This window comes from Ambystoma mexicanum, chromosome 8 (genome assembly GCF_040938575.1).
Source record: "Ambystoma mexicanum isolate Mex_15411 chromosome 8, UKY_AmexF1_1, whole genome shotgun sequence".
Classification (NCBI taxonomy): domain Eukaryota; kingdom Metazoa; phylum Chordata; class Amphibia; order Caudata; family Ambystomatidae; genus Ambystoma; species Ambystoma mexicanum.
Genome location: NC_090929.1, coordinates 1,124,619,631 through 1,124,636,171, shown reverse-complemented (window position 1 = coordinate 1,124,636,171; position 16,541 = coordinate 1,124,619,631). Strand labels below are relative to the sequence as shown.

The 16,541-nt window shown below is 49.8% G+C and overlaps 2 protein-coding genes across 5 annotated transcripts in view; one reads left to right on the top strand and one right to left on the bottom strand.

Moving 5' to 3' along the window:
• LRRC18 (leucine rich repeat containing 18) overlaps window positions 1-9,672 on the bottom strand; it is a 79,682-nt gene extending 70,010 nt beyond the window's left edge. Inside the window, exon 1 of the mRNA XM_069611163.1 lies at window positions 9,506-9,672. The gene's annotated coding sequence lies outside the window, so the exon portion shown is untranslated. The remainder of the gene's footprint in view (window positions 1-9,505) is intronic.
• Window positions 1-16,541, top strand: part of WDFY4 (WDFY family member 4) — a 1,820,746-nt gene that overhangs the window by 1,372,577 nt on the left and 431,628 nt on the right. The window lies entirely within an intron of this gene.

The window sequence follows — 16,541 nt, the reverse complement described above, 5'->3', positions numbered from 1 at the left end:
GTTGCATTACTGCTCTGGGATTTAGAATTATATAACTGCTCTGTAATCCCTTCCTTATATCTTTGTTTGATAGAACTGTACTGTTACTTTGTGAATTAAAGAGGTATCAACCCACATAACACCACACCCTGCCATGCCATAGCATGCTCAATTGCGCCAATCCACGCCCCATTACACTGCACCACACACCTTTCCATCACATTCCACTATGCCCCATCATGTCATACCAGGCCCAATATGTCGGATACAATCATTGTACACCTTTGGAGACGAAGGGCCGCGAATCAGAACGTGGCACCATGTGTGCACTCACCAGACCCACAGGTGACATGTCTGTGAGCTGCGAGCCACAGCGATAGTTTGTGGGTAGACTGGAGCCGACACAGGAGAGTGCTGGGGAGCCATGGCCGAACTAGGAGGCTACTACCTGATTCCAACATGGCGGATGCCCCTTCATGCTCTAAGCTTGTTTAGCTGTTGGAGTAGAAAAAACAGCTAGGAAGGGTTCATTACAAGGATCTAAAACAATCAGGCAGCAGGAACATCAATCAACACGGCTCGGTTAATAATAAGCACTAGTCAGAGCTCTGAAAAGGGGCAGAGGCAAGGCAACTTTGATGGAGTTACGATGGAGTTAAATGGTGGCGAGTTGTGCAGGGAGAATGAGATAGGAGAGGCGAGAGGAAGATCAGTAAGGGACAGGTTGTAAGAGGAAGCAAGAGGCGCCAAAGAAAGTTTGGAGAAGGTGGAGGGATAGATATTAAGGAGAAGAAAGCGCAACCCTCAAGAGAGAACCAGGAGGAGGAGCCAGGCAAAAGTTGGAAGGGGGTCGAGACAAGGTGGGCAAGACGTTTGGGAAAGAAACAGGAGTACAAAAGACAATTCAGGCAAATGAAGGAAGACTAGAGACAGGCAAAGAGAAGGCTGGAGGAGGCCAGAGTGGAGATAGAAGGAGAAAGAGAAGGGGTGGCAAAAGGAAGGGCTCAAGAAGTTTACTTGCTCTTGGGTCCTGCAAAGGAATGTCAGTACTCACTGCCAACTGAGTGGCTATAGTCCAGATTCTGGCCTGAGCCAGAGCGAGTCAAGCCATGAGATGACATATTGGGCGTGATGATCCCAGACCCTGGGGGAAGATTGCCCCCTAGAAACTGCTTCGTTGGAGTTGAGCCGATAGTGGACTCAACACCTGAGCTTCGTAGACTGTTATATCAATTCGGCCTCCACTCCAGTGCAAGAACAATGACTGCAGCCTGAAAATTGTCCCAGGCCAGGGGGGAAGAAAAGCATGTCAATGTGTAAAAGCAGAAGACATGGACATACACTGTATCTCATAAGGAGTTTGCCACACAATATGAGTGGAAGGGCTGTGCCAAGGTTGTCCAACTCCAGGCCTCGAGGGCTGGATCCATGCCAGGTGTTCGGGATACCCCTCTTTATTATTCGTGAGATACATTTTCATACAATTTTTCTAAAGGTATGCACATTGTTCCTCATGAATATTAATTAGGGATATCCTAAAAACCCCTCAGGATTCCAGCAGCCCGTGAGGCCCAGAGTTGGACAAACCTGGCTAGGCCATGTCTGAAGCTCTACAGAAGTGTTTTGTGCCACTTTTAAACTCCCTGTGTCTGTGAGTGTCTGTGAGTGATTGTGTTAACAAATCGCAGGTTATTAGAGCCCTGAACTTCTATCTCATCATCATAGGATAACCCAGACTCAGTACACTAGATCTGATTTAAATTAGGATATGCTAAAACCTCCCACTGGTTTTATGTTCCTCATATATCCTTACACTCTTCTAAATAGCTACGTCCCTCTTGTGTTCCCGTTTCCTCGCTGTAGTTCCCATAGACCTCCTGTCACCCTTAGCAGTGAAAGCGACACAAGGTATGGAGCCTAATAACATGGTGTCTGAGTTTCTGCATATTCACTTTGGTGTGTGACACTATTCTTAGAGTAATAGCAGCATTACTGCTTTGTAAGTTCTAGCAGTGCCTCTCGCCTCTTAGGGGGGCTACCGGAGTGCCGCTCTGTGAGTTACAACAGTGCCTCTCACATACCTTCTGTGGTGTCTCACTCTATAGGTTCCCTGGTAGATACAGAAGTACCTCTCATTCACGTTTTTGAGTTCTTGTGACCCGAGCTGCCTGTTTAGGAGGTACAGTAATGCATTGCAGGCTCACACTTGGGGTGTGTGGTTGCCTTTAAGGTGACCGTGATGTGGTACGTTATGGCACAGACAAATTAAAGAACAGCCAGTGCCACAAGCCGGCATTGTAGCGACGGAGACCAGGCTAAACACATCGTGTCTGTGTGTCGTTATTTCTAGCGGGGTCAGCCTGTACCAGTACACAGGTGCACCCTGCACACAGCATTGGCGTTGACGCGGTCGTCTGGTTGGTCGGCTGACTCGCCCGCAGACCAACCGGACCCTGTGTTTCCATCCGACATCTTTATCGGCACTCTGTCGGATACGTGCACCGGCCGTTGCTCGCGGCAATTTTGAGCTAGAGCAGAGAGCTGACCTATTCAGGGCCCCGGGGGCATTCCAGATACATTCACATGTGCCTGGGAGGTTGCAGCAACTGTTTGGAGTGCGTTTGCGCCTCCCAGTGTCCACACCAATCAGGAGGCTCTGACTCCCACCCTCTTTTCTAATTAACTCCAAGGCTGATAACTGTCCTAAAGCCCCACCGGCCTGCAGAATGTTGGCCAAGGAAGGCAGTAGAGGGGACCTGTAGTGCCACTGGCTGTAGAAGGAGGGATGCCTGGTCCTTGATTGGGGCACAAGCATGGCAGATGATGCTGTGGCTGCGCCAGTGGGCGGCGGAGGGTTGCGCCAGCAAGGTTGCCTTCCCCTCGCCCCGTTACAAGAGTTTGATGTGTCAGGGACCCCTGTGACCTTGGGGCCACGTTGGTCTGCATGGATTGAGTGTCTGGAGATGTTTCTTGATGCCATTGGAGAGACGAGCGCAGCTGTACATAAAACATTCAAGACCCTGCGGCCTGTCAACGACAAATATGCACCAGCCAATGGTGTCCTCCGAAGACTACTTCACTCCTGTGGTGAATCTGGACTATGAGAGGCGTGTGATGCGGTACATGATGCAAAGTGAAGGGGAATCCCCTGACGCTTTCTATGCCAGACTGTGCCATTTGGCCCTCACATGCACATAGTGGAATGAGGACTACAAGGTACGTCTACAGCTAATTAATGGCTCCTCCTCCATGAAGATGAGGGCACAGATCCTGCATGAACCAGGTATACCTCTGGCCCGCAACATGGAAATGGGACGTTCGCACATGCTGGCAGATGTAAGGGTGGCTAAAATGGGCGTGGCCTTGAAGTCCATTAAACTGGAAGATGCATGCGCTGTCAGAAGCCGACAACCCCAGAGGCCCTACAAGAAACAGGTGTGGGCCAAGAAGAAGAAGCAAGGTACCAGGGCGGCCCCGTACTCCCAATGCAGATATAATCTTCCCCATGTCATAGATTGCCCTACGCAGGACCACGTCTGTGGTAGGTGTTGCATTCAGAGCTTTTTTGCACGGGTTTACAGGGCCCCCGCGCATCGATCCACTCTCAGGGGCTGGCCACGTCTCGGCAGCAGATCCAAAGAACAACACCGATGTTGGCCCAACTGGACCAACCGGCAGGTGAGGAGGTATCACCAGAAGAGGAGGAGGATGTTTTCTTCATCTCTAGCATACGCAAATGGACCCAGTCCAAACAATGTCAGCCCAAGTGCTTGGTACAAAAATATGTGATTCGACAATTCCAGTACTCATGGACACTGGTGCGTCAGTGAGTGTGATGGCGGTTGACCATTACCGGCAACTGCAAGGAACACCACACCAGAAGGACACACACGTCTGTATATGCACATTTGGGGAGTGAAGTCTCACCTACCCATTAAAAGTGTGTTCATTGCCCCGGTTCGGCATGAGGGAGTGACGATCAAAACCAGGTTTTCCGTCACTAAAGTGAGCTATGTGACGCTGCTTGGTTGTGTAGCGTAAGTCCTCAGGATAGTGAATTTTACATTTGGGGTATACCTGGAGGACATCCAGTCCTTGTTGGACAAGTTTCAGGGAGGGTCATCACCGGGATCAGCAAGCTAAAAGGAGACCATATACAACAACCCCATTCTGCCTGTTGCGCTGGGGTATAGACAAGTCCTGTTTCAACTGTGAGAAAAGGTAAAGCTGGAGGTGGACAACTTGGTGAATTTAGATATCATTGAAGAAAAAGATCCCACCACATGGGTCTCCCCCATCGTAATTGCAAGGAAGTCCTTACAATCGAACTCTGTCCACATATGTGTGGACATGCACCTTCTGAACCCAGCTATCAAGAGATAAAGGCATATTACCCCGACATTGCATGACATCATTGCGGGCCTGCAAGGCACAGTGTACTTTTCCAAACTTGATCTAAGAGCTGGCTACCACCAGTTAGTACTTGATCTGGCATCCCGATACATACCAACTTTCACCAGGTTCAAGGGCCTGCATAGATACAAATGGCTAAATCTCAGGATTTCTTTGGCCGCATAAGTTTTTCAAAACACCATTAGAGGAGCTCTGGCGAGCATCAGTGATGGTGTAATATTAGCAATTGCATTTTGGTGTTCACCAAGTCAGAGTATGAACATCTAGAAAGGCTGGAGAAGGTCCTAAAGAGAATACAACAGCTAGGTTTGACCCTGCACAGTGACAAATACGAGTCTCTGAAGAAAAAGATAGAATTCTTTGGGTTTGTGTTTCAGGACGGAGTTATATCGGCTGGCCTGGCAAAGCTGCAAGACATTCAGGAGACGAGGCCCCCCAGCAACACATCATAGGTGCACATCTTCCTGGGGATGGCGACGTGCTGTGGTAGATTTATTAAGAATCTGACCACATTGTCGGAGACTCTCCGGAACCTAACGAAGAAAGAGTGCACATGGAGGTGGACGTCCCTGGAGCAGACAGTGTTTGAAAGCATCAAGGGCGCCTTCACGGCCAACAACACAATGGTGTTTTTCAACCCTGGAAAGAAGGCGTAGTTCATTGCGAATGTGAGTCCATTTGGCCTAGGTATGGTGCTGTTGCACCCTGACACCAACAAGGAGGCACACCCAGTGGCGTTTGCTAGCAGGGCATTGTCAGCGATCGAGCAGAGGTACTCACAGATCAAGAGGTAGAATCTGGCATTGCTGTGGGGCTCAAACACTTTAATCTGTATATCTTTGTTAAGCCTGTGGCAGTCGCCATAGACCAAAAGCCTTTAATACCAATAATGGCTGTTTCTTTGTCCAAACCACCTGCCTGTATCGATAAATGGATGCTCGCCCTCCAGGAGTACAATATGGAGCTAGTATACTGCCCAGGAAGTGCCAATGCAGCGGATTGGTTGTCTAGACGCCCCCCTCCCGTTCGATCGGCCGGTCGCAGTCGTGAGGAAGAAGAGAAAGAAGAATTTGTACAGTCGCTTGCAGCAGCTACAGGCGTGCTTCCAGATCAAGCAGATGGCAGGGAGGAGTGGCGAGTAGAAGAGGGTACTCGCAAAACTGGACAAGCGCACTTGGGAGGCCCGCAAGGTGCTGCAACAGCTGTGGCGGGTACGGAATGAGCTCACTTACACCATGAATGGGCTTTTCTTGAGAGGATCACATATAGTGATACCAGAGAAGTTGATCCTGAGGGTGATGGAACTAGCGCAAGTGCCACCAGAGAGCAGCCAAGACCAAGGCGCGTCTCCACATGAATGTCTGTTTTCCTGGGTTAGAAGATAAAGTGGACACGTTCATCAAGAGTTGCGTCTGGTGTCAGGAGGGAAGCCCCCCATCGCAAAAACCTCAGATTGAGACCATGGACAGAAGCTGCCTGCCATCGGATATTGTGCACATGGAATTTGGATCTACGTGTCGAGATACGCATTTTCTGGTGTTACTGGACCAATGGTCAAGGTATCCTGAGGTGGAGTTCATGGAGTCAATGTCCAAATCCGATGTCGTTCCGGTGCTAGAGAAGGTATTCACCACTCATGGACTGGCCACAGAAGTATGTACTGACAATGATCCACTGTTCCATAGCGGGGGTTTCTCTGAGGTTCTGCATACAAAAGAATTTTGTCATCAAAATGTCACCCCCATCTGGCCAGGGGCGAATGGGGAGGTGGAGAGATTCATGCGCACCCTAAACAAGGTATTTCGGATAGCGCATGGGCAATGTGAATGCGAAAGAAGGTTGCTGTACCAGTTCCTGTCCGAATATCGTACAATCCCATTGTCCACTGGGGTACCACCAGCGGAAGCACTGTTTAAAAGGATTCTGAGAGGGCTGATCCCAGAGTACGCACCTCACAACCCAGGGGTCATTGATGACTAGAAAGTGTTTGAACGAAAAAGGCTGGCGAATGAGGGGGCAGGTGATCGTAGATGACTATAGGACTATTAGTTGGAAATTGGGGACAAAGTACTACTGCGTTCCAGGCAACCCAGGGGAAACTGTCTCTGCCACGCAAGCCTCGTCCATTCAGCGTTGTGGATGTAAGCAGGTCAATAGTTACAGTGTCAGATGGGAAGGACACGGTCACCAAGAACTCCAGTTTCTTCCGAAAGCTGGTAGAATCGCCAGGTCAGGTGGGAGGCTCAACAGGAAGATGGGTGGAAGCACAACCATCATGGAGAGGGGACAAAGAAGATTACCTGGACCAGGAAAGCTCCTGAGAAGATCAAGATAAAAATGGTCTGGCTGCCCAAAGGAGGAGGCAACAGGTGGAGTGGGGATGTTTCTGAGGAGAACACAGAGCAACGGTACCCCATGTGATACTCCTGACGTCGTCCCAACTACCTCCAGGATTTTGAAGTGGACATTCCGTCAACTTAAGAGAACAGTTTTGGTATATTGTTGTCACCACATGTTTCGTGGTACCAGTTTGCATTTGTGTGGGTCTTTAAGGCGCCGAGAAATAAAAGAGCAGCCAATGCCCCAAGCCAGCATTGCAGTGACAGAGCCCAGGCTAAACACATTGGGCCTCATTACGGGTTTGGCGGTAGCCATGCCACTATTGGCAGCATGGCTGCCACCAAAACCTGGTCCGGGTCTGGGTTCCCTGAATGGTGAATTACCGGGCCATTCTGAGTTTGGAGGGCCCGGTAATTCCTCCCTCTGGGAACCCGGACCCAGACCTTCCCCATTCCCATTTGAACCCCCATAGGGCTCAATGGGAATGGGTGCGGGAGCTAACAACGGGCCGATTACGACCGGCCCGTTGTTAGCTCCCTGGTCCCCTCGCGTGACCTGGTAACGACGCCTGGTTTTACCAGGCGTCGTTTCCCAGTCCCGCAAGGGGACCTCGTAATCAGGCGGAATGGTGTTAATGGGTCTTCAACAATTAGCCCCATAGTGTCTGTGTGTTGCTGTTATTTCTATTGGGGCCGGCCTGTACCACGACACATGCACACCCCCCGCACAACACACACATCTATGTTCAGGTCGCTGTGGTGCTTCTTCCTCACTCCTCCGAGTTACTACAGTGCCTCACTTCTGGAGGATTTACAGCAGAGCCCCCAATATTTCTCAGACTCTGTTCTATCAGAAACGAAAAAAAAAATGTGTTCTGTAATTTTTGTCTTCATCAATGAAAGCTGACCAGGTTTGGCTAGCAACTGTTCTGGCAGCTTCAGAACTGTCATGTCATATTTTGTGAATGTTCATTTACTTTTTCATGTGCAAAAAGAATGTTGAAAATAGGTGCATTTTGCATTGGGGCTTTTCCCTACAGATCAAAAAAACCTCACCCTTTCAGGATGCAAATCTCAAAATGGTCTGCTTCGATGTTCGACATTTTTCGCACACACCTAGTCCATACCCGAGACTGGTTCGTGCTGCCAAAACTTAGAAAAGTAGATCAAATATTTGCTAGAATTCTGATCTGCACACTAGGTCTGACAAACAACAAATGCACGTGTTTATGGATGATAAATTCGAATACAAGTCCATACCGTGCCGCCAAAAATAGGCTCGGAAAAAAAGACACGAACCAACAATACACGCAGAGTACAACTGAGCATAATAGGCAAAGACCACACGAATGGACCATATGCACAGATAACATGCACAGACAATATGCACAAATGGCTTGGAATCCCTCTGTGCGGAAGACAGTTCATGCACCACACTAAGACACTACACACACAGAGATACATGCTAGCAGGGGAGTTGCTAGGTCTGGAAAAGACCCGGGGCTACGCTGATGTTGGAACTGTTGGGACTGGGGGCTAGATAGCCTTTTGGCTGTAGCTGCTGAGATTCTATCCGGGGCTACAACCAAAAGATCAGGGGCTATGGCCCCCTTAGCCCCCCCCCCTAGCAACGCCCCTGCATGCTAGTCCCACACACAGCCCCCCTCGTGCTACGTCAACAAACAAGTGCATTTCTGACTGTGCGGACTAACATGCCATATACACTTTGAAGACATGTAAGCACGTAACGGGCAGGCCATTCGCACATAGTACACATACACCTGCTCAACAGGCACTACACACAGACATATTAGTCTCAGAATGCACGTAAGCACAGATCACATGCTCGAAATATGCATACACACATGCACAATGGGAACACGCTCAAGAGACACACCCATGCACATGTATTTACATGCATACAGAGAACAAGCATTACGTGTAAACATGCAAGCACTGTCTACTCGCAATATGCATCTATGGTGTCCAAAAATAAACCTTGTGTCTACATGACGACACACTCACCCACTTCAACACACAACAGAAATATTTTTTTTTACAAACGAAGGAATCAGTGAGAATATCATTTGGAAAAGTTTCAAGCGCCCTGATGGCTGAGGGTGTGTGTGCGCTATACAAATGCAAAAATAAATAAATAAAAGTGAAATGTACATGGGAAGGGGATATCTTAAGGGGGAAAGGTATATATATACGAAGATGAAGTCTACACACATTTTGGATGACATCGCTAAGGCACATACTCTGAAATGAACTATTTCCGTAATACAAAGTCCATCAAAGTACATACTTAATCTGTACTCACACTACTTCGCCGGTACTCCACAACACAGGCAGTAGATAGCTCACAGCTCGGATATCGAGATGGTGGGCGATGTGGCGGCTACGTGTTTAGTGGAATGGACTTTCTTTGTGTTGGGCAAATAGTTAATTTGGACTATTTGCCCTTAACGTTGTCGACACCAAGTTTGGTGAACTTGACATTTTGTTACCATTGTAGTGTCTGTAGGTTAAAGTTGGCAATCCCGACGTTTGCAGACATCCCCTTTTTACAGATAGCAAGTTTAACTCTTGTATAACGTTATTTTTCCCAGTGACAGTTTTTTATATGTGGTGTGTTTCTCTCTCTCCCTCCCTCTTTCCCCATCCTTTTCTGCACTGTGGACTAATGAAGCGCCCCCACTTCTCTCGTGCCCCGTTTCTCACAGTCCCAGGCCGGCGAGGTGCTTGCTTGTGCCCGGTTGCTATAAACTCACCTTGTGTTTGCTGGGAGCTGGCTTTCTTTCTCTCTCTCTCTCGCGGAGGAGGAAGTCACGGCAGCGCGAGCGTGGAATGAATGAAATGGGCAGTGTTAATGTCAGCGGCATTCAGACCTGTCCGGGCCAGCGGGGGGGGCGTGCCTACCTCTAGCCAATCTCCTGCCCCGGAGATCTGACTGCTAGATTTACACCTGGCAACCAGTGTGTACATGGGAGGGCAGAGGCGGGCAGCACGCGCTGCCAGCAGCAGTCTGTATCCTGGATACAGCCGAAGACGCACCAAACAGAAGAAGTGGGCATTCGAGATGGGGGGCGTGGGGAAGAGTGACACTCGATATATCGGGGGAGTGGGCAGCAGGGGCACACTGAAAACTACTGGGGGGCGGCGGGAGGCCTGAGAATCTCACGGGTGGGGGGGGGGGGCAAGAGAATGAAGAGATGCTCGCAGAATATCGTGTGGAAATTGGGACGGGAAGCGAGACAACAGGGGTGTATACATTTGGTGGTCACTTGAGAGCTATCCAGAATGTCATGGGGAGGAGCAAGAGAGTATAAGAAATACTGTGGCTCGTGCCACGATAGACTTGCAGACAGTGGTCGAAGTGTACGTAAAGAAGTAGTGGAACTATGTTCCCTGCTGGCCTGTCCCCACTCCCCACAAACCCGATCACCTCGCCCCCTCCCACACACAATACACCCCCCCAAACACTTGCACCTGCTGTTTAAGGGAACGATCAGTGCAGTGCACTGAAAGTGAAGGTTTCAACTTCTTCCTACACTTTTATTTGAAAACAAAACCATTCCAGAACGGTTTCTTTTTAAAATAAAAGTATAGGAGCTGTACAAGGTAATTTAAAAAACTATAGGAGCACCGCTCCCGACCGCTCCCGCTCACTTCGACCACTGCTTGCAGAATATCAGAGAAGGGGTCAAGATTACTTCCTGTAGTGGGACAGCGCATGTGAAACATACAGGGCGCGGCTTCAGGGGGCGCGAGAGACGTGCAGAATATCACAGGTGGGTGAGGTGGAGGGGGTGGGGGTACAGTGAATATCAAGAGAGAGGCGTGTAGAACCAAACCCTGAGAGGATTGGAGAGACATGCAGACGTTGGGAACAAACAAGAGAGTGCGCTGTATTGAGAGATGGGGCAAAAGAGACAGGGACTATCGCGGGTAGTGACAGAAGAGACATTGGAGGTTGATACAGGGGGCAGGAGAGACGTCAACGTTCACGAGGAGAGGCAAGTGAGACGTGCACAACATTTCATGTGAATGGGCAAGAGAGACATGGCGAATATCAGTGGTGCAATAGACATGCGACTATCTGAAAGAGAGGCAAGAAAGCCTCACAGAGAATTAAAAGAGGAGGCCAGATAGACCGTGAATGTAGGCCCGGACTGGCCCGTAGGACAATAGGGCAACGCTCGAATGGCAGACCCGACACGCGAGTATGGGCATGCTTTCGGGGCGCTGTGGGCCAATTTAATGATTTAGTGCACCGTGCAGCTGGCTGATGTAACTAATGGTTGAAATGAATTCTGTCTTCCCACGGATTCCTCATCTATGATATCTCAGCGGAGCTGCTCTCTGGAAACTTTTCTGCCACCAGGGGGAGCAGCGCAGATCTGCGTGGGGTCCCTATATGCGGAATTCGACCATCCGCATAGGGAGAGTGCGCTCGCCTGGGCTTTTTTGAATTTTTAATAATGAAAATGAATGATGGGGGACCAACCTCTGAGAAATATGTGCACATTTCATCTGCTTCACGCACAAAATGCATAGTCACGTTTACTCAGGGAAGACACAGCCTACAGGCGCTGTCTTCCCCTGTCATATTCAGCTGGAATGTGACAGCCACCGGTACATCAAAGCATCTCAAGGAGGGGGAAATCACACCTTCCTCCAGCATGGGCAGCCTATTTTAAATATCAAAGGCTCTATGGATCCTCAAACCAGCTCATGGAACAGATATATCTTGGTGGTGGTGGACCACACCACAAGATACCCTGAGGCTGTCCCTCCGAGGAGCATCAAAGGCCCGGTGGTTGTGAACCCAGTGCCCTTCAGCACAAGTGGACTGGGCCGTACTGTGTGCTGGAAAAAGTCAGTGAGGTGAATTATCTCATTTACGTGAAAGGACCTAAACAGATGTGCAGGGTCTTTCACGTCAACCGGCTAAAACCCCCATTATAGCCGGGATGACTTGGTCATGGCGTTAGTGACTGATGGAGAGACTGAGGAGGAGACTGATGCCCTCCCAGACCTCCTGCACACTGAAGCAATAGATGGGTCAGTTGAAGGTGTCAACCTTGCAATGGACCTGTCAGAACAGCAAGTGAAAGACTCACGGTTTACTGGGACAGTTTGCTGGTCTGTTTTCGCTGACTCCTGCTCACGCAGATTGGTGCACCCATTAAGTGGACACTGGCGACAGTAAGCCGGTGAAGAGTAGGATTCACCAGATGTCCGATAAGGTCAGGGACACCATCAAGTAGGACATTTCCAAGATGTTGTCCCTAGGAGTGATAGAGCCATCCCACAGCCCCTGGGCTAGCCCACTGGTACTGATCCCTAGAAAGAACAGTAGTGGGAAAACTGAAGTTCGCTTTAGTGTGTACTACAGGGGGCTCACCCCATTCCTCGGGCAGATGAGCTAATTGACAAGTTTGGCGCTGCCAAGTACATGCATACTCCCAGGGGGTATTGGCAGGTCGACTTGACAAATGGAGGGAAAGAGAGGTTGGCATTCTCAACCCCGGAAGGACATTATCAGTTCACTGTGATGCCCTTCGGATTGAAGAATGCCCCTGCCAATTTTCCAAGCATGGTTAACCAGGTTTTGTCTGGACTGGAAAACTTCAGCGTCGCCTATCTAGACCATATTGCTGTGTTCAGCCACACATGGGGGGGTCATGTATCCCACCTGAAACAAGTGCTTCAAGTGCTGCAGAATGCAGGCCTGACTTTCAAGGCCATGAAGTGCCAGACGGCACAGGGTACTGAGACTTACCTAGGTCACCTGGTCGGTGGAGGTAAGAAACAACCTCTCAAAGCAAAGGTACAGGCTATGAATGATTGGGACATCCCCACCACACAGACGCAGGTGAGAGCCTTTTTAGGTCTCACCGGGTACTACCAGTCGTTTATCAGAGGGTATGGGACCATTGCCATGCCCCTGAATGATATAACGTCCATAAAGATGCCAAAGATGGTAACTTGGACCTACGCCTGTCAAACCTCCTTTTAAGAATTTAAAGGATGGATTGTGCAGGGCTCCAGTTCTTAAAGTGACAGACTATGGTCAGGAATTCATTATCCAGACAGACTCCTATGATTTTGGGATTGGAGCAGTGCTAGCACAGCTGAACTCTGAAGGAGTAGAGCAACCTGTCGCCTACATTAGCATGCAGTTGACAAGAAGGGAAAGTAACTGGGCTAAAAGAGGCATATGCGGTCGTGTGGGCTGTAAAGAAGCTGAAACCCTACATCTTTGGGTCTCACTTTACGATCCATATGGACCACAGGCCTTTGCGATGGTCAATGGGCATGCAAGGGGAGTATCCTAAGCCTTTGCGGAGGGCCATATCCCTACAGGGATTAGGTATGGAAACCCAGCACCCGCCAGGCTCCCAGCATGGAAATGTAGATTGCCTCAGCCAGTACCTTCACCTTGATGACGAACCAGCCCCTCAGTAGGGTGGTGGTTCACATGTTGAGGCTGGGGGGTAGGTGAGGAATTCCACCTTCCACACGGGGAGAGTGCGCTCGCCTTGGCTTTTGATTTTTTAATAACGAAAATAAACAATGGGAGTCCAACCTCCGAGAAATGTGCGAGGCCATTCCACGCACATTTCATCTGCTTGCTGCACAAAACGCATAGTGACATATACTCCGGGAAGACACAGCCTACAGGCACCGTCTTCCCCTGTCATATTCAGCTGGAATGTGTACATCAGAGCATCTCAAGGAGGGTGAAGGCACACCCTCCTCCAGCATGGGCAGCCTAATTTAAATATCAAAGGCTCCATGGATCTGCATTCCTTTTGTCCTCTCGCTGGTGGCAGTGCATACTAATGAGATAATTGAGACAAGCCTGCTGAGTGAGCTTGGTTGCCGAACAGACAACAGGAAGGCAGGACTGACATCCCTTTGGTATGCAATGTGTCAACTTGAATCTAGTTCCCACCCCTCTGTATGAAAGGCAGTGAAATGCATCTATGTGTCCACTATTTACCATAGGCAAACCCCTGTAGAGCTGACCCCTTTCAGAGGGGAGAATTATGTGGTTTGTGGGAGACAGGAAGTCTGCTCCCAGCACAAACTTCAAGGGAACTCTGATTTTTAATCAAGAGTCAAGAGGGCTCAGTTAACCAGTGAGACACTTTGATCTACAGCAGACAGGGAGGTGGGTGGGACTTAGGTATATGTTGTCACCCCTTTGTCTGTCCTGTTACAGAGCACTCTGGTCCAGACCTCATGCATAGCAGAGGATTGTTGGTGGGGACCCATGATTGGTTCATTAAGGTAGTCTTAGCCTGCACCAATCACTGGGGCCCATTTGGCCTTAAAATAAGGCTGAACCCCCCACTTACCAGATCATCTGAAGACTTTGAAAAGAGTAAGAAGAAGGACTCATTCGGAGCCGAGCTGAAGGTACAGTCTACCTTACATCTTCCGCCAGTGAAGGAAGGCCTGGAGCTCCAAGAGGCAAGCACTATCCCTCCCCTAAATATCTCCCAGGGAGCAGAGGGAGATACCTGACTCAGCTGACCCGGTCCAGCAGCTCCAGAACCAGTACCCAGCCAGCACACAGCATGCCCTGCTAGGTTCTGCCAGCAAACTTCCTAGGTGGGAAGTGCCGGAGAGTCTCTAGACAAAGTACAAGGCCGTTGCCTGCAATCACTCTCCTGTGCTTTGGGCCTTCCGCCTTGAAAGGACATGAGCCCTGCGAAAAAAACGAATAGGAGTGCGACACAAGCATCATTCAGCGTCCATCTTTTAAGGACATTTTTGAGACAGTCGAGTCCTCGAACCGCATTCGGCTGCACCGCTGACTGTTGTCATGCCGCAGTCACCAGAGCCATCCGAGACACCTCGACCAGCATTCCAGATCTGCCTACCAGCACAGAGATAGCAATTCTTAGCTCTGAGCCGCCGCGCCAGCCAGCCTCCAGACGTCCCACTTCGCTTGCCGAACTGCCTGCTGCCTGGTACCCAGAGCTGTGTCCTCGCACTTACTCTGTCTCAAGGGCTGTAAAGCGCCCTATAAGCGCCTCGATGCTGTCGAGCACCAAGAACCTCTTCAGCACCAGGTATTGTGGTTCTGCCCCCCTGGTCCTTCTCCAAAGGCCCGTAGAGACAGTTACGGCCTTTGCCCCCCTTGGTGCTGAAACCAAATTACCTTGAACAATAAGACATTACTTTACCAACTACCCTCCTGTCAGTATCCAGAGTGCTTCCCTTTCCTTCGTGAAACTGTCTGTCCTCTGTGTTCCTTTACAGGGTGGGTTGTATTTTGTAGTGTGCTAGAACTGTCTGTTGTAGTAATAATAAAGTCAATATTTTTATACAACCTTGACTGGACAGTCCCTTTTACTATTGGGTAATAATAGTATTTTCGGTGTGTTGCAACTAACCAATGATCCAACGACCTTGCAGAGATAAGCCTGCTGTTCCGTCCACATTAACAAAAATTGGACAAGCAGGTCTTATAATTCACTTGTATTCCAATCTGTTCGGATCCTTTCTGGTATACTAGAGGTGTGGGGTTGATTGATGGTTTAGAAACTGATATTCATCCCTGGACCACTGGTGCCCCAGAAGTTGATTCGTCACACTGTACAATGCCTCTACGTGCCCAGCGCCAGACATGACATTGGGGTCAGCATATATAACGCCCCATGACCTCTGTTCCTTTTTCCTGTGCACTTTGTCAATGATTGGCATACGCTTGTCGAGATTACTTTCTTTTTCAAAATACACCATGCCTACTCCATGCAAGGTCTTGGGCTTTAAGCTTTGTGCAGACTGCTGCTGGAAAATATCGGTCTTGGATCTCCACCAGATTTCTTTATATTACTTGGGCGAGGAGCATGACACCCAGGATTACGGGTCATGCCAGTCCAGGCACCGGAAGGACCTCTGCGAGAGGGTGGCAAAGATCTTAATGTTTGCCCACAAGGTGAAGGGTGAGGCCCTATGGGCTTGGCTGAGGTCACCCAACACAGAAAGATGCTCCCCAAGTGAGCCCTTGCACCCACATTTATCTTCTTCTTCGAAGAAGAGCCACCACTCCAGGGAGTCTCCTGAGTGTCCGGCTCAGTTACCTTTTCCTATCCAGTCCTCCACGCCGGAGGAATGGTGGGACTACGCCTGAATATGTTGCACATCTTTGCCATGGCAACAGTGGCTGCGACCTCATGGCCTGTGGTGCAGGCAAAGGCACGGTCAGCCCTGGCTACGGCGCCACAAGGTCCCACTGCATCTACTGTGACCAGCAGGGTACCCTCTGGGGACCACTCACGTATTTCTAAGGGCTTGGGCCTCAGGCCTGGCTCAGACAGAAACAGAGGTCTCTCAGCACCAACAGGCCCCACATTTGGGAGACTATGCCGGTGCCTCAGAGCTGGCACCGGCATCGTCTTTGACATTTTCGGTGCCGAACGGCACCACAGTCACCACAGCTCCGTGGGAATGCATTCCACTCCCTAAGGACACCTTCATGTCAAGGATGTATGACATCTATGATGAGGAGGGCGACCGGGTCCCTTTTGAGCTTGAACCTGTTGGTTCTAGGGAGATGAGGGATTTCCCTTAAGAATTTTATGGTGAAGGTCAGGAGGTGCTGGGCCTGGCAGATGACCTGCAGGGGGCTAGTGGCCTTGACACCGTGCCGGAGATGGAAGTTTTGCCAGCTTTTACCCAGAAAAGACCCACACCACTTTCCAGCACTTGATGGCTAAGGTGACCAGTACTCTGGGGCTATCTGCTCTTCCAGGTCCAACGTTCAGTACAAACTTTGCGATATTATGG